General features: G+C 40.9%; 1 long non-coding RNA gene across 1 annotated transcript; it reads right to left on the reverse strand.

The window, feature by feature from the left end:
* Window positions 1-23,026: 23,026 nt before the first annotated feature.
* Window positions 23,027-23,725, reverse strand: LOC309350506. Its single transcript, XR_014160447.1, has 2 exons — window positions 23,666-23,725; window positions 23,027-23,297 (listed from the first exon to the last, which is right to left on the reverse strand). It is a non-coding gene; the product is annotated as an uncharacterized lncRNA (long non-coding RNA).
* Window positions 23,726-23,977: the final 252 nt, after the last annotated feature.

Raw genomic sequence — 23,977 nt, forward strand, 5'->3', positions numbered from 1 at the left:
CCCAAGGCCTATCCTTTAGCTTTAAAGGAAGAAAGATAAAAATAAGATCAGTTGAGGAAAAAGAAAAGTTTTTGGGAAATCACGGAGAAGATCTGCAGAAAGAACTTGGAAAAGAGCCAGGAGCTTTGGACAGAAGTTCACCAAAAAGAGGGAAACCAACACCATTGACAGAACTAGATCAAGCATTGGGTGCTGTTGGAGGAGAAGCAGAGTAACTACACCATGGCACTGCAAGTATTAAGCTGGAATGTGAATGGACTCAACTCCCCGGAAAAGAGACGGAGACTCTTTCATTTATTAAAAAAAGAACAATTGGACTTGATTTGTCTACAAGAAACACATGTGATAAGGCTACACAGGAAGATTTTGAGTAATAAAAGATTAGGACATGAATTTATCTCATCAGACAAAGTTAAGAAAAGAGGAGTAGTACTTTACGCAAAGGAGAGCCTATCACTGAAATTTTTATTTAAAGATGATCAAGGAACATTTGTTGCAATTGAAATTCAATCACAAGGAGAGAAATTTTTGATAGTAGGCATTTATGCACCAAATGAGGGGAAATCGGAATTTTTCAAGAAGTTACATGAGACTCTGATGGACTATTTGGATTATAATATGATTTTGATGGGAGATATGAATGGAGTGGTGTCTACTAATATGGACAAGGCACAGAGACAGGTAGTTACAAAAGATGGTAGACTACCAAAAACGTTTTTTGACATGACTGACAATATGGATTTAGTTGACATTTGGAGAACTAAGAACTCCTTGGGAAGAGAGGGAACTTTCTTCTCTGAGGCCAAAATGACATGGACAAGAATTGACCAAATTTGGGTAACTAGGGGGCTGGCCCCGAAGATCAGAAAAGTGGAAATTTGTTCTAAAACTTGCTCCGACCATAATGCTGTGAAGATGGAAATGAAACTAACACCAATTGGTTCCTTTAGATGGAGGATGAATGACACTTTGTTTAGGAATGAAGAAGTGATTAAGAAGGCCCAAAAAACCTTGAGAGACTATTTTGAGATAAATATGAACACCACTGTTGAAAAAAGAGTAATTTGGGACACAAGTAAAGCAGTTATGAGAGGGTTTTTGATACAACAGAATGCAATTAAGAAGAGAGCCCAAAATGAAAAAAAAGATAAGATTTTGGAGAAAATAAAGGAAGGAGAGAAGAAACTGAGAGTGAAACCAAAGTCGCAGGAGATTCTGAAAGAGATAAAGTTATATCAAGTACAATATATGAAAATGATGAACCAGGAAATAGAATGGAAAATCAAACAAATGAGACAAAAGACATTTGAATCAGCAAATAAATGTGGGAAACTGCTGGCTTGGCAAATGAAAAAAAGACAAAAACTTAATACTATTACGAATTTGGAAGTGGAGGGAAAGAATATACAGAATCCAGTGGAGATCAGGAAGTGTTTTCAGAGGTATTTTAAACATCTATATACACAGGAGACCCAGAAAGAAATGGACATTGATCGATTCTTGAAAATAAATGGACTACAAAAAATCTCTCAAGAAAATAAGCTAATGTTGAACTATAAAATAACAGACCAGGAGGTAGAAGGAGCCATTCAGAACATGCAATTAGACAAATCCCCAGGGCCGGATGGTTTGACCTCAAGATACTATAGATCTTTGAAAGAATGGTTAGTACAGCCTTTAAAGGAAATTTGCAATGAAATTTTGGAAGGGGAAAAAGGCACCAGAGTCGTGGAAGGATGCTTATATTACACTTATACCGAAAACAGAGTCTGAGAAAACACAGCTTAAGAACTACCGCCCCATATCTTTGCTTAATGTGGATTACAAAATTTTTGCTGACATTATGGCTAAAAGACTAAAAAAGGTATTAGTAGAAGAAATTCATAAAGATCAAGCGGGCTTTCTCCCAGGCAGACACTTGTCTGACAATACGAGGAATATAATTAACATTTTAGAAAAACTACAAGTGAAGATTAACACCAAAGCAGTTTTGATATTTGTGGACGCGGAGAAAGCCTTTGACAATATTTCTTGGAGTTTCATGAAGAAAAATTTACAGCGAATGGGGGTAGGCCAAGGTTTTGAAAACGGTATAGGTGCAATTTATTCAGAACAAAAAGCTAAATTAATTGTGAACAATGTAGTCACAGAAGAGTTTAAGATTGAGAAAGGAACACGACAAGGGTGCCCAATCTCTCCATTGCTTTTTATATTAGTCCTGGAGGTTTTGCTAAATATGATTAGAAAGGACCAATTGGTTAAAGGTATACAAGTCGGAGCTAAACAGTACAAATTGAAAGCATTTGCTGATGATTTGGTATTGACATTACAGGAGCCAGAATCTAGTACTAAAAGAGTATTGGAATTGATTCAAGAATTTGGTCAGGTTGCAGGATTTAAGTTGAATAAGCTGAAAACTAAGGTTTTAGAGAAAAATTTAACAGTGATTGAGAGAGAGGTTTCAGAAGGAGACAGGATTAACATTGGTTAAGAAAGTGAAATACCTAGGGGTTAACATGACTGCTAGGCCGAATTGCTGCGATAAAGATGAATGTATTGCCAAGGATGTTGTTTTTGTTTCAAACACTGCAAATTTTGGACAAAATGGATTGTTTCAAGAAGTGGCAGAAAGATATTTCTAGGTTTGTCTGGCAGGGCAAGAAGCCTCGAATAAAATTTAAGATACTAACTGATGCTAAAGAAAGAGGTGGATTTGCCCTGCCAGACCTTAAGCTTTATTATGAATCAGCTGCATTTTGTTGGCTGAAAGAATGGCTGCTTCTTGAAAACACGGACATTTTGGACTTAGAAGGTTTTAATAATGTCTTTGGATGGCATGCATACTTGTGGTATGATAAGGTCAAAGCACATAAAGCGTTTAAAAACCATATTGTCAGGAAAGCATTGTTTAATGTCTGGATAAGATATAAGGATTTGCTTGAAAACAAAACTCCAAGGTGGTTGTCACCAATGGAAGCAAAGGCTCAGAAAAAGCTCAATATGGAGGCCAACTGGCCGAAATATTGGGAAATTTTGGAACAAGAAGGAGACAGATTAAAACTGCAGAGTTTTGAAAAACTAAAAAACAAAGTGCGAGATTGGCTTCATTATTACCAAATAATGGAGGCTTACAATTTGGATAAGAAAATTGGCTTCCAGGTGGAAAAATCAAAATTGGAAATAGAACTGTTAGACCCTAAAACTAAGAATTTGTCAAGAATGTATAATTTGCTGTTGAAATGGAATACTCAGGATGAAACGGTGAAATCTGCTATGATTAAATGGGCACAAGATGTCGGACATAACATTATGATGGCTGACTGGGAACAGTTATGGACCACAGGTATGAAGTTTACAGCATGTAATGCCTTAAGAGAGAATATAATGAAAATGATCTACAGGTGGTACATGACGCCAGTCAAGCTTGCAAAAATTTATCATTTCCCGATAATAAATGTTGGAAGTGTAAAGAGATTGAAGGTACATTCTTTCACCTTTGGTGGACATGCCCAAGGACTTTCTGGGAGATGATTTATAATGAAATGAAAAAGGTATTTAAATATACCTTTCAGAAGAAACCAGAGGCCTTTCTCCTGGGCATGGTCGGCCAATTGGTGTATAAATACAATTACATAAATAAAAAAATAAAAAAATAAAATAAAGCTCCAGAGGTTTTTTTGCTCAAACATGCATCACTTTACACTTGCTTACATTGAATTGCATTTGCCATTTTACTACCCATTCACTCAGTTGGGAGAGGTCTTTTTGAAGCTCTCTGCAATCTCTTTTTGTTTTTAACAACCCTGAACAATTTAGTGTCATCAGCAAACCTGGCCACTTCACTGCTCAGTCCTGACTCTAGATCATTTATCAACAAGTTAAAGAGCACAGGTCCCAATATCAATCCTTGTGGGACTCCATTTTCTACTTCTGTCCATGGAGCATTTTGATCAGGGGACAATAGCACGTCCCCAGTAGTAACTTACTATTGGGGCCCTGTATCGCTACTCACAATGATTCTGTGGAGGAGTCAGCCCCTTGTGAGATTTCTAGCTTGCTGGACTCATTACTGTCTTTGACGTACAGAATGACACCATCTTGGGTACATCCTTCTTTGTCCTTTCTATAGCATTTATATCCTAAGATAACCATGTCCTGCTGGCTCTCTCTGTCCCATCAGGTTTCCATTATGCTCATTATATCAATGCCATCCTCAAAGACCAAGCACTCCAGTTCTCCCATCTCGACTCTGATGCTTCTAACATTGGCATATAAAAATTTGTATGCCATTTCTCTGTTCAAGTGCCTTTGGCACTCACATTTTGACTTGCAGTTCTTTGGTCTCTCTGCGTTGCAATCTTGCGCCCCTGTACTTACAATGCCCAGTTCTCTGCAACTTTTGAATGTTTGAATGTTGATTGATTTTATCATCTACATCCTGGGAGTCCATTCATACTGAACCAGAGCCTCCTCAGCTTCTGTTGGCTTTCTCCCCATAGTCAGTTTAAAAGCTGCCCTGCAACCTTTGTGAATTCAAGTGCCAGCAATTTGGTTCCATCCTAGTTCAATTGGAGTCCATCCCTTCTGTACAGACCTTACCTGCCCCAGAATGTTCCCCAGTGCCTAACAAATTCAAACCCCTTCTCCCAACACCATCGCCTCATCCACACATTGAGCCCACAAAGCAGCGCCTGTCTTGCTGGCCCTGAGTGTAGAACCAGTAGCATTTCAGAGGAAGTTGTCTCAGGGGTCCTGGCTTTTGGCATCCTACCCAGCAGCCTCATGACTACATTTCTCCATGTCATTGGTGCCAACATTCACCACAACCACTGACACCTCCCCAGCATTATCTACCAGCCTACCGAGGCAACAGCCACAATCCTCATGCCAGGCAGGCAGTTCATCCTGTGGTCTGTATGCCTATCACACACCCACAATTTAATTGCCCACTACTATGATCCCACTGCCCACTAGAAAGGTATCCTCAGCATGTGAGGATACACTATCAACCGCCAAGGAATAGGTACCTTCTAAGGGAATAGAAGGTGATGCTATCCTTTCTCAAGACCTTCATTCTCCCTGACAGCAGGGGAGCTGTCATTGTGGGAAAGATATCCAGCTATCACACCCACCACTCACTTTTCCTCTCTAACACTTCCAGTTCTGCCAGGAGCTCCTTGCACTTCTGACATGCTCACAACTTCTGCCCCAAGGAGAGGCATACGGCAGCGGAAGCTGGGAGTGTTTTCCTAGTAGTGTAAGACCAATGACATCCTTATTTTGATCCCCTAATTTGCTAAGTAGTAACAAACTCTAATTTCACATATTTGCAATATGTTGTTGCTGGTTATTAAGAAACATTACCACATACAGATTACAACAGACCTCTCAAGTGTTCTGACAGGGAGCATCTAAGCTTTAAAACCAATCAAAAATCCCATTGCATTGCCTCCCTTCCATGAGGGTGGTTGCTACAGTAGCCTTCTCTGATTGCCAAGTGATATTTTAAAAATGTTGAATGGACATCTTAACACAAATGGGACAAATTTGTCCCTCCCTTTGATGCAGGAGCTTTTCTCTAGGCAGGATGGAAGACTGGCAGATGTTGGGGAACTATTGGGAGAAGTATTTAGGACATTATCTGCTAATCACAGTAACTTATATATTTGGATCTGGAGCCAGCTTGTGTGAAGTTCTGTTTGTGCACTCTCCTTTATAGTTATAAAAGCATCAGTGTAAAGTCTACCCATTGTAAAGTCTATGGATTAAGAGATATAGAATAAAATATATTATATGTTAATTGTTGGAAAATTATTATTTCTACTACTAATAAATTATTATCACTATTTTAATTATTAGGAAAGAAGAAAGGAGGCACATTGTTTCAATTGGCTCTGGAGATTGTAGAAATGTGGCTGAACAGTGTTGCTCTAAGAGCAGTTGGAGGGAAGGAGGAGATTCAGTTAGACCACTTATAAACTGAGGATTTAAAGAAACGTGGGAAATCCTTGGAATGTGATGAAAGGAGTAGTCCATTTATATATATTTTTTAAATATTTTTTATTAACAATTTTTTGTTTAAATCACAATGCCAACAAAACAATACAATATCACATCTCTTAACATAGATCTTTTCACTTCTTTGGACTCCCTCACATCTCCCGCTCCTGCGTTCCTGGTTATAATTTTATTCAGCAAATTTATCCCCTTATTTTTAATCTTCATAACTAATTTTCCAATGTTATATCTCTAATTTTGACTATCGTTTTATTCAAATCTTAAAAAGTTTAGATATAACCAACATATTCCAAAATTTTTATCATTTCTTAAATTTATCTTATCTTCATAATTCACTTCCTTGAACTCAATGGTGCCCAGTTGTTTATACTCTAGCATCCTTCTTAACATTCATACAATTTACAATATTTTTGTAGTCCATTTATAAATTGCAGTAAGGTCCGTGTCTTAAAGGGAAAGTAACAAGGGCATTAGCTACTGTAAGGCAGCATTTTGTCCTGTTTTATATAATCTGCTTGGTTTGGTCAATTTTCTGCAGAATGCTATTAAGCTGTTGCTCTTATTTAAAATACATCATTGCTCAACAACCAGCAGTGCAAGGTGAAAATTGTTGATCATCCCCATAACTACAATATGGGAAAAGAATTGGCCAAGCCACACTGAATAAGCAATGATGTATTTTAAATACATCACCCTTTGGCTGCTATAACTGTGAACATGGCAGGATGCTTAAAAGAAGTAACTTAAAGCATGAGTAGGCAACTTCTTCAAGCTCAAAAGATTTCATAGAGTCATAGAATCTTAGAGTTTGGTTTCATCTGCAAATTTGATGAGCATCCCCTCAATTCCTTCATCCAAGTCATTTATAAATACAGTGGTACCTCGGGTTACATACGCTTCAGGTTACATATGCTTCAGGTTACAGACTTCGCTAAGAAATAGTGCTTCAGGTTAAGAACTTTGCTTCAGGATGAGAACAGAAATCGTGTTCCAGCGGTGCAGCAGCAGCAGGAGGAGACCCCATTAGCTAAAGTGGTGCTTCAGGTTAAGAACAGTTTCAGGTTAAGTACGGACCTCCGGAACGAATTAAGTAGTTAACCCGAGGTACCACTGTATGTTAAACAACAACGGGCCCAGCACAGAACCCTGTGGCACCCCACTTCTCTCTTTTTTCCAGGATGATGAGGAACTCTTTGGGTTCAATCAGTCAACCAGCTACAAATCCACCTAACAGTTACCTCATTCAACCCACATTTTACCAGTTTCCATGAGAGAATATCATGGGGGACTCTGCCAAAACCCTTACTGAAATCAAGATACACTACATCCACAGCATTTCCCTGATCCACCAAGTTTGTTTTTGAATGTTTGGTAATCTGCTCTAGAAAGGCATCAAAGTATTCAGTCTGGCTTGGCGGTCTATAGCAGACCCTCAACAGTAAGGTCACTGTTCCATTCTCCTACAATTTTTACCCATATGGTCTCTACACTACTCTATACAGTATCTCTGTCTATAGCATTATTATTATTATTATTATTATTATTATTATTATTATTATTATTTCTATACAGTTCTTCATTTGAGGATCACAGGGCAGTTTACAGCATAAAAACACAAAAATATATAACATAGTAACAAACATGGATGTAGCCAAGAGGAGGCAGGGGCAGCTGCTGCTCCCCCAAATCAATAAAATTCAATATAAATTTATAGCAAACTGAGGTTCTACCCTCCCCCCAACAAAAGGCCTGCCCCATTAACAAAAATCCTGGCTATGCCCATGGTAACAAACAAATACAACAGCCCCCTCAATAATCTATCTGACCGCATTTGCAAGCTGATCTATGCTATGCTTTAGAACATAAAAATGTCAAAGAGTTCAAAGTTACCAGGGCAAAAATGTGCAAGCTGATGGAAAAATGTGATTCATTTCTGCTCCAGTTAGAATTTGCTTGTGCTAATTGTTGAAGCGATGCATCTCTATAATGTGAACAATGGATTTAGGTAATTGTCTTGTTAGTTCTATTTCCTTCCTCCCCAGTCTGGAACTATGGGAATAGAAAACCTAGCATTAGCTGTGGAAATGTATGCAGCTGGATTTGTTACTAAATAAGTACCTTTGAAGCTCAGAAGGGCTGGTGTCCACATGGCGTAAAACTAGTGATTCAAGCTAGCACTGTTTGCTTGGTAAAGGTGGTCCCATTAGGGCTACTGGACCACAGCCCTCCCAGTGGGAATTACAAGCATTCTTTTTAATACCCTCAAAATCTCAAAACCACTAACTCTTTCCTGTCCCCGTTTTATACTTCTATTTCAACTCACAGAAGCTCTGCAAACATTTCTGTCAATCTGTTGTTCTCTGGCCAATCAGCAATCTTTACCACTCAGCCAATCCTAATCCAAAAGTACAGCTATGGCAAAAAAAGGTCTCTCCTATATGGTTCTAAGCAGAAAAAACATGTGACTGATCAGACGACCTGAAATCTAGCCCCTCATGGAATGCTCTGTCTCTTGTTATGAAGCCTGTCCAGCAAAGCCACTATTGCATATATGTCAGGATTGCCTCAACAACAGCATATGTGCCACACCAGCCAAGAAGGTCTTACTTCTCCCATGCAGAAACCAAGCGTGGCTCTATCTCTCTAGCTGTTGCTTGCTTCTAGCTTGTAACTCACACAAAACTCTGCTCTGGTTTTTGTTCTTCTAACTACCAGCCAGGTAAAGGAGGGAGAGAGGTCTCCATTCATTTGCCCTCTGGGGACAACTTCTTTATCTGAAAATGAAAAAATTATTAAACTTGCTTTGGCGCTTCTTTTGAATGCGTGTTAAGCAGCCTCTGGTACTTTTAAAACAGTCACTTCAAGGACTTTTTGGATGACACAGTAGTTTATAAATATAAATAAAAGTAAGGCTAAACCAAAATATCTTTAATAAACCTTGCATCATGCAGGATTGCTAGATGACCACTTTAGCTATGTAATTCTTATTTCTGAGATCCTGTATAAAAGGGGTGATACCTTCACTTTCTGAGAGATAGTGAAGGTATCACCCCCCTATATACAGGATTTTAGGAATTTTGCTACCATTAACAATGGCCTCAAACCTTAAAAGAGAATGGAATGTGGCTGGCTTTAGTTTATACCATTATAACTGAGATCAAGATCTGCCTATCATTCTTCATTCCCCATTACACTCCCCATTAATATTTTTTATTGGGTGATTAATCATGTGGCGTCATGAGGTGCAGAAAGTTATCAAGCTCTAAACTGCAAATTAAATTTTTCATAAGCAGATTTTACTTAGTCCACAATCATAGATGGATTTTATAATAGAAACCAAAAGTTCTTGCATAAATTGACATGAAAGGACGGCGAGATAGATGGTTTTTCTGCATCAGTGGTCTATCATGCACTAATGCTTGTTTCATACGAGTTTAGCACATCTCTCACTTGCAGCATTTACCCTATGCCCAGACAGAAATTTGTACAAACTAGGCATTTTGGCCCTCATCCAGCTCCAGTTATGTGCACCTAGTCATGCAGAACAACTATAAGCCCCAGATGGAAACACAAATTCCCAGCTACATCAAATTCCCAGCTAGTTCAAAAGACTCTAGATAAATGCTGTGCTGTGTATGAGTGCTGGCTGTGCTGCTGAAAACATGCCAGTTCTGTATACAGAAACTTTCTTCCGCTTGCACATTTCCCTTGCTAGATTGGGGCACTTGTTTCCTAAAACAATGGTGCAGCACAATGAAGGTGTTCCTGCTATAGGATTCAGGACAATGAAATGTAGAGAACATTTCCAGGACTTGGTCTATTCTAGCAGAGTCATTGAGGTGGATCTCTTTTTACCTTCTTTGATCCTTATATTCTTTTCTAGGTACTAGCACCCAGTGGGAGTCTTTCTGTTTTTATTTTAGAAAATGGGAGTTAGGGGAGATGATCAAAAATGCTTAAGAAATAGTGGCACAGAATATACATAGGGTTTATGGTTGTGTACACACCTTACATTTAAAGCACATTTAAAGCATATTTTCCCCTCCTAGAGAATCCTGGGAACTGCAGTATGTCAAGGTTGCTGGGAATTGTAGCTCCATAAAGCAGTGTTTCCCAACCTTGTGCCTCCAGCTGTTTTTGGACTACAATTCCCATCATCCCTTGCCAGTCAGGGATGATGGGAGTTGTAGTTCAAAAACAGCTGGAGGCACAAGGTTGGGAAACACTGCCATAAAGGATAAACTACAGTTTCCATGAATCTTTGGGAGAGAGAAATGTGTGTTAAATGCATGGTGTGTACACAGTCTAAGGATTTATGAGAAGTATCCAGAGGTCCCATGAGTTGTACTTCACTCATGGGACATTGTTGAGGTTGGGAGGCAGTTTTTTTTGCCAGTCCCTCTTTTCCCTGAGGCCCTCTGTGCCAACTGAAAAGCCAATTGGAAGGTTTGGGGGGACACTCTGTAATGATGTGGGAGGAGATATGAGGGGTGGCATAGAAACTTACCTCTTTCTGCTTCCACAAGCAGAAATTTCTGCTGGATCTCAGTGCCTTCCAAAAACTGAAAAACTCTGGATCTAACCCAATATATTGTGTTATGTAAATAAGATTAATGATATTAAAATTAATGAGGACTGTAAGGAAAATATACTGTTGGCCGGGGTTAAGACAATATTGACACTGAACAAAGGAGGAAGATTCTTGCTATCCTATTTTACCAATACAAGAATTTTCAAAATACTGCTATCTCTCATGACATTGCCTAATCCACCATTAAAGCCATCTAAAGCCCTTTCGGTGTAGTGCTTAGAGTTCTGGACTAGGATCTGGGAAACCAGGGTTCAAATCACCACTCACCCATGAAGCTCACTGGTGACCTTGGGCCAGTCACAGTCTCTCAGTCTAACTTGTCTCACAGGATGTTGTGAAGATAAAAAATGGAAAAAGAAGGGAACGAGGTACAGCACCTAGAGTTCCTGGCAGGAAAGGCAAGATATAAACATAACAATAAATAAAATAAATAATATTTGCCTGAAGGCATGAGGGTTAATGTCAAGGCTCTGTCAAGGCTTTGGGAAAGCTATTCCTCCCCTGGTTACAGCAAGAGCAGAGAAAACAAGGTAGAGTCCCTTTTTTAATGAGTTTTACTGAATCCTAATAGCAAGAGACAAAAGAACGCAACCAGCTTCAACAATGGCGTTCTTCCAAACTGGGCTCCTCCTTCCTAGCAACCCTTACAGTGGCCACTCATGGTCAAATGTCTTTGAGTCCTTTGTTCCTGTACTCTTAACGAATGCTGCATTCTGGGAGAAGGAGGATCAGAAATACTTTCCAGTGACAATGTGTCATCTAGCTGCCCTGCTGCAGTCCACCCACCTTCTTCTAACACTTCCCAACTTTTCTGTTTGTCTCTCTCTGAGCTGTGACTTTCCTTAAACCCCTCAAAGCCCTGCTGTAAATCAAAGCTGTCTCCTTGCAGCATCAGGAGAAGGGAAGGGGATGATCTCCACCATCCCTCCTCCTCCACCTCGCCCTCTTGAGTTCAGTCCCTGATATTTGCAGAGGATCATGGTGTGCATACAAGCCCCATCCTAAGGCTCCCATCTGCTCAGACTTTCTTGCTCCAATCAATTTTTCTAAAGAGGGTTTCTAATTGCATTCAATCTGGATCTAGTTAGGAACCTCGGTGCAACCAGAAACCCTGCAGTATCAAGGAGGCTCATTACCACATTCAGACCTTTCTTTGAGTTCAGGGAAGGAAATGCATCCAAAGTTCATGGGAGGTTGAGATAGTACACTTAAGCTCAGCCACCTATACACATTTAGTGTTCAAGTAATCAGGTGAAGGGTTGAAGTCTGTGACCATAACCCCATCCTACTACTGTTACTCCAAGTAACAGTGACGAATTTAGGGTGGTGCAAGCAATTTCCACACACAAGGTGGCAATTTTTGTCCTTGCTCAAGGTTCCATATTACAAAAGTCTGCCCCTGCCAAATAGCTATTAAGATAATAATTGTGTGCGCAGAGTATACGATAGCCTCATAGTTACAAAGGAATTATGATGAAAGGTTTAAGTCAGACTAGCTCTAATCCAAAGGGTTGCAGATATCTCAGCATATGAAACTTGGTGAAAGAGAACCACGGGCCACTGTATACCCAGCCAGATGGGCAAGATATAAATAATGAAGTTATCATCATCATCATCAGTGAGAATCTAGGCACAGCAGTGGATCACAGAGCACTTCATGGCTGTGCATTTGTACAATGAAATTGGCCTTAAAAACAAATCTGTGATGTTCCCCACAAGTAAAATGTGTGGCTTTCATTCTTCTGCCAAACCATGCATACATAGTGGGCTAAGTTGATAATAGCACTGACTGACCCAGCACAATGATCTTCTTTTCCTGGATCCACACATATCATCTCCATGACAAGCTCCTATTCACTTGGGTGATCCTAGCTTTGATATTTGGCCTGAATGCTCTGAGGTGTTTTCACAGGAGTGAAGAATGTGATTCATAGAACTAGCCAGAACTGCTGTCGACATTCAGATTCCTGTTGGTTTGAAATGAACAAATACTTTGGTAGGTCAGGTAGTGATAATGTGTTATATGACTGTCCATAAATAATGACCACAAGGAAACATAACAGCGACAACTTGAATTAAATGGGTGCAATCCTGAACACACTAAGGAGAAGGCCCAGTGATCAGTGCATCCTGAGAGAGCATCAGCACATATCGAGGAAGTATTTTCTTCTGTTTCTAATCTATATGTAATTATTTCTGATAGAAATGCACTTGCTTGGCAGAATATCACTCAGAATATCACTAAATGGAGGTAGTTTTCTCCCCATGTGGTGGACCTACATGGTAAATAAAGCACAATTCTGTTTAAACGGGAATGGCAGATTACATCAATAAATTGAAAACAAAACAGCATAATTTTAAATTTTCACAGCACTCGGGAAATATAAAATGTTCCATCTCTATCTCAGTTTCTGTCAAAACCCTTGTGAATCTTTTTGCACATCTTAGTAAATGGTATTGTTTGAAAGCTGAAGGAATATTTCACCCAAAGTACTTAGGCAGAATGGTTGCAGTCCATGCACACTTATCTGGGAGAAAGCCCCATTGAATATGGCGGGGTAAACGTGTGGTGTTACTGCCAGCACTATATAAAAAACATGATGCAATACTAGAACGTTGGAACACCATTGTTAGCAGATAAAATAGCTGTGTTGCATGAAATACAGGCATGGAAGAATCTGTCTATTTTGGCAGGGATGGTAGAAGAGCAGAGCAGTACTTCTCATTTCACCTCAACCAACAAAATGGGACACACCACCCCTGCTACCCTGAATCTGTTGGTCTATAACACTGTCCAGCTGCAAATACTGTTTTCCTTGCAGATATTGATAATCTGGATTCATTCCAATCTGGATTCAGGCCTAGTTTCAGAATTGAATAGGTCACAGTGATCCTTCATTAACAGACAAGGGAAGTGCAGCAACCACCCACAGCATCTCCATCTAATCCAGATTTATCTTCAATTTGTTTGCCTACACGCAGTCCATACACCTCCAGACATCAATTCAAGAGCTTTCCTTCTGACACTAATGAAACAGGAAAACGGAGCTGGGTGTCATCAGTACATTTTTAGAACTTGACCCCAAATCACCTGATGACTGTTCCCAGTATTGGCAACAAACCATTACCAAAAAATGAGCCCATTGGGCAGAATTGCATAGAAACATGGGCACATTTATTATTTCTTAGCATTCTTTATTAAATTCCTATACCACCCTTCATCCAAAGATCACGGGGCAGTGTACAATATAAAAACACAAAAATACAGAGCATAACAACAAACAAAAACAATACTCACGTGCAGTTTAAAAGGCCATACAGTGGTACCTCAGGTTAAGTACTTAATTCGTTCCGGAGGTCTGTTCTTAACCTGAAACTGTTCTTAACCTGAGGTACCACTTTAGCTAATAGGGCCTCCCGCTGCCGCCTCGCCGTCGGAGCACAATTTCTGTTCTCATCCTGAAGCAAAGTTCTTAACCTGAAACACTATTTCTGGGTTAGCGGAGTCTGTAACCTGAAGCGTATGTAACCCAAGGTACCACTGTAGATTGATTAATTAGCCAAAGGCCAGGGATAAGAGGAATGTTTTCGCCTCACACTAAACTGTTGACACAGTTGCAAATGTTTTGCAGACATGTGGCAATCAAAACTGAATAAAAAGAGAAAGTGAGAGGAGCCAAAAGTGGGAGATCCTTCTGAAGAGGGCTAGGGTCACATGCATCGAAAAGTCAAAGCTCTGGGTTTTTGCTCTCCTGACACCAAATTGTATAGATTTATTTGAAATGTAGAAAGCAGTACCTGACCAGAATTTCCTTTTATGTTCTACTCTCTACAGCTTCCAGATGGTGCAGCAGAACTAATGAACCTGTGCTTCAGCACTGCCTAGTGCCAAAGCAGGTGCCTCAAAGTGGAGGAACAGCTTTTTGCCTGCTATTCATCACTTTCTCCAGAATTAGTACAGTGCATGAACCAAGAGAACAGCAGCAAAAAACTTTTGTCCTCATACTTTTCTCCTCCCTTCCCTCCATTCCTCTCTTAAGGAGGAAGAGCCAGCCCATTGCTCATTTCAGTAATGTGTTTACATTTGCACTTCTCTTCCCTGTTCCTCTCATTCATTGCTCACTCACCCTTGAAAGGGCAAGTGAACAGGCGGCAGCGGCAAGGAGGACAAGCAGCAGTGCATGGGCTCCCTGTTGGGAACTTGGCGTGTGCCCAGCAATGCTGGGGTCTGGCGCGGACACTGTGTCCATCAGACGCAGATTCAAGGGCTGCTGGGTTGTGTGCAGGAATGGGCAGATCTGTCCGTTTCTGTTTCTTTCAGTTTCTCCTTTTTCCTTCTTGAGGTCAGTTTTCCAGGTTTATACATTAGTTTGCTTTAAAAAACAAACTGCAAGATCTCAAGAAATTACAATTTTCTCCTAAGATATAGTAATGATAATAATAATAATAATAATAATAATAATAATAATAATAATAATAATAATAATAATAATATATTTATACCCTGCCCATCTGGCTGGACTTCCCCAGCCACTCTGGGCGGCTTCCAAAAAAATTTTTTTAAATTAAAATACTGTAATACATCAAACATTAAAAGCCTCCCTAAACAAGGCTGCCTTCAGATGTCTTCTAAAAGTCTGGTAGTTGTTGTTCTCTTTGACATTTGGTGGGAGGGTGTTCCACAGGGCGGGCGCCACTACCGAGAAGGCTCTCTGCCTGGTTCCCTGTAATTTGGCTTCTCACAGTGAGGGAGCTGCCAGAAGATACACCTTTATCTACGCAATATTCCCCCCCCCCCCCGATATACATATATTTGCAAATAATGTTTCCAACTAAAATGCATTTATTTTCACTAATATATGCATTTTTTATGGACACTTTGCACCAGTATATGCATTTTTATAGACATTACCTGGCTGGAGAACTGCATTGCAAGTGCATATTTTGTTTCAAAAAGTGCAGATTAGGTAACTTTGCCTTTAAACCAGTGTGATGTAGTGGTTAGTATCGGACTAGGCCCTGAGCGAAACCAGGGTTGTAGTCCTCACTCGACTACGAAGCTCACAGTCTATCAGTCACCCTCAGCCTGCCCTACCACACAAGGTCGTTGTGAGGATAAAATACTTTATAATAACAAAACATATAATTGTTAATTTAAAAAAATCCATGTGTGACCCTCAATAAAGTAGCAGCAACAGCTCAATAAAAGTCAACATCATCATAGTCTATCAAATGCCTGGGGAAAGAGTAAAGGTTTTAGCAGATGTTTGGAGCTCACTGGGGAGACCATTCCATAAACAGGGAACCACAACTGAAAAGGCCCTGGTGAGCACTGGTGAGTTATGAGTTCCTGAAGGGCCCTTGCGAAACTACCAGGTGCACCGAGTGCTTCTTTTCCACCAGGCTTATGAAGATCAGCCTTGATTTATAATACTTGTGACAGATGGAGGAGCAGACGGAGAAGCATATGGAGTGTACTGCAGTCATGGAAAAACTTACTTGTCATCAGCATGTGCTGCAGGGAACCACAGAGCTTGAGGATTGTGTGGATATTGGGTGGACCTTTACGACGTATCTTAAGAGTCGCCCCTATCTCAATATAGTCCCTGCAAAGTATGAATTCATATGGCAGTACCTTTAACTAGTATTTCCCCCCATTTATCTTCCTCACCCATTATTTGCCTAGTCTGTCTATTTTTTCAAATATTCTTTTCCTTATAATTACGGTAGATGTCAATGCTCTTTGAATCACACACACACACACACAGAGAGAGAGAGAGAGAGAGTATTATAAAACGAGCGAGTGGGGTCCTGCCCCATCACATAAGATAATGGAGAGGATGGGTATTGATAAATGTTAGTGGAACTTCCATAATGCAGGTGACGCCGTGGTCTAAACCACTGAGCCTCTTGGGCTTCCCAGTCAGAAGGTTGGCGGTTCAAATCCCCACGATGGGGTGAGCTCCCGTTGTTATGTCCCAGCCCATAAGTTTGAAAGCAGGCCAGTGCAAGTAGATAAATAGGTACTGCTGCGACGGGAAGGTAAATGGCATTTCTGTGTGCTCTGGTTTCCGTCACGGTGTTCCGTTGCGCCAGAAGTGGTTTAGTCATGTTGCCCACATGACCTGGAAAGCTGTCTGCAGACAAATGCCAGCTCCCTTGACCTGAAAACGAGATGAATGCTGCACCTCATAGTCGCCTTTAACTGGACTTAACCATCCAGGGGTCCTTTACCTTTATCTTTAGTTGTTGTTGTTGTTGTTGTTGTTGTTGTTGTTGTTGTTGTTGTTGTTTAGTCGTGTCTGACTCTTCATGACCCCATGGACCAGAGCACACCAGGCACTCCTGTCGTCCACTGCCTCCCGCGGTTTGGTCAAACTCATGTTAGTAGCTTCAAGAACACTATCCAACCATCTCGTCCTCTGTTGTCCCCTTCTCCTTGTGCCCTCCATCTTTCCCAACATCAGGGTCTTTTCCAGGGAGTCTTCTCTTCTCACGAGGTGGCTAAAGTATTGGAGCCTCAGCTTCAGGATCTGTCCTTCCAGTGAGCACTCAGGGCTGATTTCCTTAAGAATGGATAGGTTTGATCTTCTTGCAGTCCATGGGACTCTAGTAGAACTTCCTTTTCCCTACCATAGGGGGAGTGAATATGTGTGTAGTACAAAGGGGGTGCAGTGTGCAGCCTTTGGGTGGGGATTCCTAACCTTGATGTGTACTGCTGTGTGTGCCTTCCCTTTTCTAGGTCTTTAAGAAGCCAACTGATAGGGGTACCCCAAGACCTAATCACATGGAGGACTGAGTGGAAAGGATTTGCACATATTCTGGAGAACCCAGATCTGCCGAATAAACATGAGAGACACCCCAATGGTCTATATCAACAAAGGATAGCCATTGTATGCTTGCTCTTTTCTCACCCTTTGTGACTTGTCCTATGTGAGGTCACTTTTCCAGGCAAAATGGAGACACTTACCTAAGAGGATTATAAACAGGGAGTTGCGAAGAAAGATGTGGTTTGTTACTAATCATACAGAGGTTAATGCTGGCCACATTACTACTACTGTATTATAGTGATGATGAACACTGTTGTTACTACCAATTATAATTGCTAAGTATTGAGAGCACTAGGCACTGCAAAAACTTTTAAAGAATGAAACAGACCATGCCTGCAGGCTTACATTGCAATTTAGACTTGGATCTACTACTACTACTATTTATTAATTAAATTTATATACCACCATTCATCCAAATATCTCCAGGCAGTTCACAAGCTAAAATACAGTATAAAGGCACAAAATAAACAAATACTTCAATCTCTGTAATGTTCCATCTAACCTTAGACTTTGGTTTAAGAATGAACGGTGGTGGGTGGCAACCTAAAGTCATACTGGACTATTTCTGAATAAGTCATACACAGAATAGACCTTAGATGGAATCAATGGCCTTGGAGTTAGACACAGGTCTACTCTGAGCAGGACTTAGTCAAGTATAACCCAACACCCTCTGGGGAGATGTAATACAAAATATATGCATTGAAATGGTGCCATCTTTGGGAATTCAGGTAGTATTTACAAAATTTCCATGAACTCTGAATGTTGACTATTGAATGACCTATGTGAATCAAGAGAGATTAACCAACAGTGCTAATTCTATATCTTTATATCACATTTATTTAATCACAATATTTATAAGTCCCATTAACAAAACGTTATCTGGGTATAAGTAATACAGATTTGAGAAATGGTAAGCAAGGAGGGTCCTTTTGCACTCAGGTCCTTCAGGTCCTTTCTATCTTCATCTGTTCAGCCCCTGTGAGATCAGTATACTGGACGGCACGAGCCACTGGCCTGACCCAGCAGGGCTCTTATGCTCATAAAGCTCAAAAATAAAGCATAAACATGAAATCTAAAACCAACTAGAAACAGCAGAAGTTATCAATATGGAGTTATCCGACCCCCAAGCCATCTGAAGGTAGCCCAGTATAGGAAGTTTTTTTAATGTTTAATGTTTTAATATGTTTTTATATATGTTGGAAGCTGCCTCAAGTAGCCGGAACAACCCAGTTAGATGGGTGGGATATACATAGTAAAATTATTATGATTATGATTATGATTATGATTACTACTACTACTACTACTATTGAATAGGAGGTACCTATTTTCATTGGAGAAATGTTGGAGGGTGTGTACTACAGTGGTACCTCGGGTTACATACGCTTCAGGTTACATATGCTTCAGGTTACAGACTCTGCTAACCCAGAAATAGTGCTTCAGGTTAAGAACTTTGCTTCAGGATAAGAACAGAAATTGTGCTCCGGCAGCGCAGCAGCAGCAGGAGGCCCCATTAGCTAAAGTGGTGCTTCAGGTTAAGAACAGTTTCAGGTTAAGAACGGACCTCCGGAACGAATTAAGTACTTAACCCGAGATACCACTGTACTTGAAAGCAAACAAGCTGAAGAGCCTGGGGAAAACATCTTCACCCAGTGCCAGAAAGGACCACCATGCAGATGCTAGCCAAGGTACCACTGTAATCTCAAAACAAACAGTAATAATCACAACATTAATTGGGGGAAGCAACACCCAAAACATTCTAATCCACTTGAATGGTATAACTTCTACTTTAATCTTCAAGTGAATTAGGAAAGCTGATTCACTGTTGCTGAGAACCTAGTTTGACTGCATAGTGAGCATAGTGAAACCAGCATGGGACAGGAGAGAATGCCACTTTAACTCTGCGTGGGCATCCAAGCTTCGTACCTTGAGCAGCTCACCCAGTGTTTGGAGAGAGAGAAAAGATGCTGAGAATGCTCAAAGGCCCAGCTCATTATTATTGGTCTGATATTCCTTAACTACTTGTTTAGGCATGCAGGTGAGAGTCTAGAGACACATGTAGAACTGGAGATGCTAAGCTCTGGAAATTGCACTTGCCATATTGGCATCACTGATGTAAATGACACCTGAAAATTTTGCTTAAGGGGAAGCAGGTTCTACCTGTTCAAAGCATGCTTTATGCACAGATCAGATGCGTTGGTTGCCTGGAACATCACAAAAACAGTCTAGATTTGCCTCACAGCAAATCAAACATTATTATTATTATTATTTTATATTATTATTATTATTATTATTATTATTAATTATTATTATTATTATTATTATTATTATATATTATTATTAAAATTTCAATACCAACTTTCATCTGAAGATCACAGAGTGGTTTGCAAGATAAATACACAAAAATACATATCATAATAACAACAAAAACAATTGGGCCATCTTGCCCACTCATTTCTGATTGCTCAGATTGGCAGGGGACATCCAGGTTCTCAAGGAGAGATTTCTCCCAGCACCTTCTATCTCAGAAGAGGCTGGTAGGATTACCTAGTGGGGCCCTAAGAGGCAAGGGGGCACTGAAGGTGAAAATGACAAGAGATCACTGGATGAAGTTTTGCTGAAGTAGTTAAACTATTTAGTCTTAATGGGATTTTGAATAAATATGCAATTAATTGCAACTATTTTGAATTTCATTATGTTATTATCTTCCTTAGTGGGTTGTGCAAACCACTATTCTGAATACAGTAATGCTTTTTATAGGGTAGAGCATACCGGGGATGAGTTTATAGAACCAAGGAGATGATGGCTTGGAAAAGTTTGGGAACCCCTGTTCTGATTCTTCTAAGACGAGATGTCAAGGATTAAACCTTGGTCTTTCTGCAAAGAGCTCTAAGCTGCTGTTGCTGTCTCATACGAACAGCAGTTCAAGAAGACTAAAAAGAGGGTTCTGTTAACCCATCGGAAGAGATGGGGAGCAGCAAAACTGGAAAAGAAATCTGCACTCACTGAATAGGCAGAAATATGTGCCATTTGAAGAGCAAAGGCCTGAGGGAATCTGGAAGACCCTCATGCAAGCTCCTCTTCAATGTGTATCTGTTCTGTGCACACTGCAAACACCTCTTGGGTAGAGATATTTGATGAAGGAATGGGGGAACCTTCAAGCCTAGATAGTTCCTGATGTGTGTATGTGTGTGATTTTGCAGGGGGTTCTGCATCTGTTAGAAACAAGCCAGTGAGTGTCTATAGAAACAGCGAAGAAATCTGATACAGAAAAGAAAGCCTGAATTTATTACAGAGCAAATGTTTTGGAATACAGTACGTAGAGAGTAATCACACATACCACTGTAGGACTCTGCATGTTCTTTTATTTTATTTTTGGTTCCATTTCAAATAAAGCTGAATTTCAAAAGCTATATATTTTATTCATTGTTGTAATCCTATACATTAGAAGAGTTGTTGTTTTGCGGTACACCCTACATTTTGCATGTAGAATATCCCAAGTCCAGTGCCCTGTATCCCAGGTCCACCTCTCTTACCTCTCCCAGGTAAGGTTGGCAGAGACCACAGTCTGAAATCCTGGACAGCCACAGCCAGTCGGTGTAAACAATACTGAGCTGGGTGGACCAATAGCCTCACTCCTTGTAAGGCAGCTTCCTGTTTCATTTGAAGTTCACTGCTTTGAGTGGGATTTACTAGGTAGTGTATCTAGTATTGCAGTCTACATTTGCTTACTAAGAATTCCAATAAATCTGTGGGATTTCTCTTTTAAAAGGGCCTTCTCGGTGGTTGTTCCCAGGCCCTGGAATGTCCTCCCTGGAGAACATAGACTGGTTTCCACCTTGTTGTCCTTCAACTGGCAGGTGTGAAGACCTTCTTGTTCCTACAGGGTTTTTTTTGGGGGGGGGGGGAAATGACTGCTTTTAATTAAAGTGCTGTTGCTGTGCTGTTTATATTGTAATTACTGGTATGTTTTAAACAGATTATATATATGTTTGTAGTTTTAGTTCTATCAGTGTTTAGTTGTTTTTTAATGATGGGGTTTTTTTCTGGGGGTTTTTTAGCGATTCTTGTTTTTAACTGTAAGCCACCATGAGTCCTATGAGGGGAAAAGGCAGTATACTGTATAAATAAACTAATAATGCTAACACTAATACTACTAATAATAATGTTTTGGGTCAGGCCGTTATTGTGACAAAGAAAACGTGAAGTGACGGAAATGCAACAGTAAACTACGTTTAACATACTAGTTAAACTGGAATGATAGGATCTACAGTGGTTCAGCTGCATTTAGGAAACTGGCTTAAAGCCAAGCAATCTTGTTCAACTGGTTTGAGGATTTGCAACCTTAGCCTATGGAAGCTGCACACTTGTAATGAGAAAGTAATATACTGTTGCATGCCACCCCAATCTCAAAGCAGTGTGAGATTCCAGAGCTTCCAGGCGCTTACCCTTCAGCGTGAGGGACAGCGGAGACTGTGGTGTCTTTATGGTATATGGTCAATTTACACATACAGTGGTACCTCGGGTTACATATGCTTCAGGTTACAGACTCCGCTAACCCAGAAATAGTACCTCGGGTTAAGAACTTTGCTTCAGGATGAGAACAGAAATCATGCTCCGGTGGCACGGCAGCAGCAGGAGGCCCCATTAGCTAAAGTGGTGCTTCAGGGTAAGAACAGTTTCAGGTTAAGAACAGACCTCTGGAACGAATTAAGTACTTAAACTGAGGTACCACTGTATATATACAACCTGAGCCTATGATGGATTGGCTCACAACACTAACACCCAAGAGGGTCTTGCTTCTCCCTTGGCCACAGCCTTGGATTCCAACAGAAATCGGGCATAGCTGTGTCTCCCAGCAGCCCAGCCTGCATTCTTCCAGCTTCTAGCTCACATAACTCCACTCTGTCCTTTGTCTTTCTAACTACTACCAGCAAGGTGAGAGGGAGACATCCTTTGTTATCTGCCACAGAGCCACTTCCTTTGTTACCTTAATGGCCGGTACACAGAGGGCCATTACCTCACCAAGAAAATAGCCTGGCTATTCCATGAATTGAATCCAACCTGAAGGGGGCTGAAGCATATATCCTACCACACAAAAAAAACCACACAATACTAACGTTAGCTGATCACCAAAGTGAGATGAAACATCTTGCCCATGATAGTAATAATAATAATAATAATAATAATAATAATAATAATTTATTATTTATACCCCGCCCATCTGGCTGAGTTTCCCCAGCCACTCTGGGCGGCTCCCAATCAGTATTAAAAACAATACAGCATTACATATTAAAAACATCCCTGAACAGGGCTGCCTTAAGATGTCTTCTGAACCTCAGGTAATTCTTTATCTCTTTGACATCTGATGGGAGGGCGTTCCACAGGGCGGGCGCCACTACCGAGAAGGCCCTCTGCCTGGTTCCCTGTAGCCTCACTTCTCGCAATGAGGGAACCGCCAGAAGGCCCTCGGCGCTGGATCTCAGTGTCCGGGCTGAACGATGGGGGTGGAGACACTCCTTCAGGTATACAGGAGCGAGACAGGGCTGGCTATTGGCCAGAAAAGAATCCTAGCCAGCCAGGTCTGTGCTCTTTCTACTTTGACATGGATTTGCTATGCATAAATCAACAGGTGAAGCTCTGCATGTCATGAAGGGAAAGCGCCATCGCCTTTGGCAGAAGTACTATGTACATGTGTCAGCGTTCTTTAAAGCGATTTTCCTCGGGGGTGTATGGGGTGGGTAGTAAGGATGAGTAGTTAAAGCTGCAAGACTAAAATGCAAAACGCCTTTGGAAATCTATCCCACTGGAATGCTGCTGCTGTTGTTCAGCTGGTGGTGATCTGGCGCTGGTAGGCTCACCTGCAAAAAAGATATTTATTTACTTAAGCCGCCGCCAAGGACACGCCTACAGCCCGTGGGCCGGCATAATGGCGAAGCGCCCCCTCCGCCGCGCTGCTCTCCCTCTTGCTCCGCGCTCTGCCTCTTTCGCGGGCATTCGGCTGGGCGTGACGTCATTTCATTCATACCGCCAGTTTGCAGAACAATCTAGACCCTGGGCTCGTTCGAAGTGAGACAAAGGTGAGGGGGAAGCTGGACCGCCCAACTTCTCTCGCCGGTTTATAAATGCCTCGAAACCGGTTGCTTGAGTTCGGCGCGCGCCCCTGAGCTAAGTCGGTCCCCCTGCAGCGGATTATTTTTTTTAAAAAAAATAAATCTCTTCCACTTACTCATGTTTCGGCACTGTGGATTCAGTGCATCGCATATCTTTCATATAGATAATGTTTAAAAAGTCTCTCTCTCTCTCTTCCCCCCCACACCCCTTGCCAGCTCTCGGTGGTGCAGTCCATTGTGACATTCCGCTAGGAAACCTGTCGGCTTCGCCAACTGCAGACCACGAGGGCGCTCCTGGGTCTTAAAGCACGCGAAGTGTAGTTTGCTAAGATTTCGTCTTATCTAGGGAAGGAAAGTGCGTTCCTCGAACCTAACAGTGAAAGCTTTCCTCAGTTGTCTCTGAGGAAGATATTGGAACGATAAACTTG

The sequence above is a fragment of the Podarcis erhardii genome (assembly GCF_964252035.2).
Source record: "Podarcis erhardii genome assembly, chromosome: 9".
NCBI lineage: Eukaryota > Metazoa > Chordata > Lepidosauria > Squamata > Lacertidae > Podarcis > Podarcis erhardii.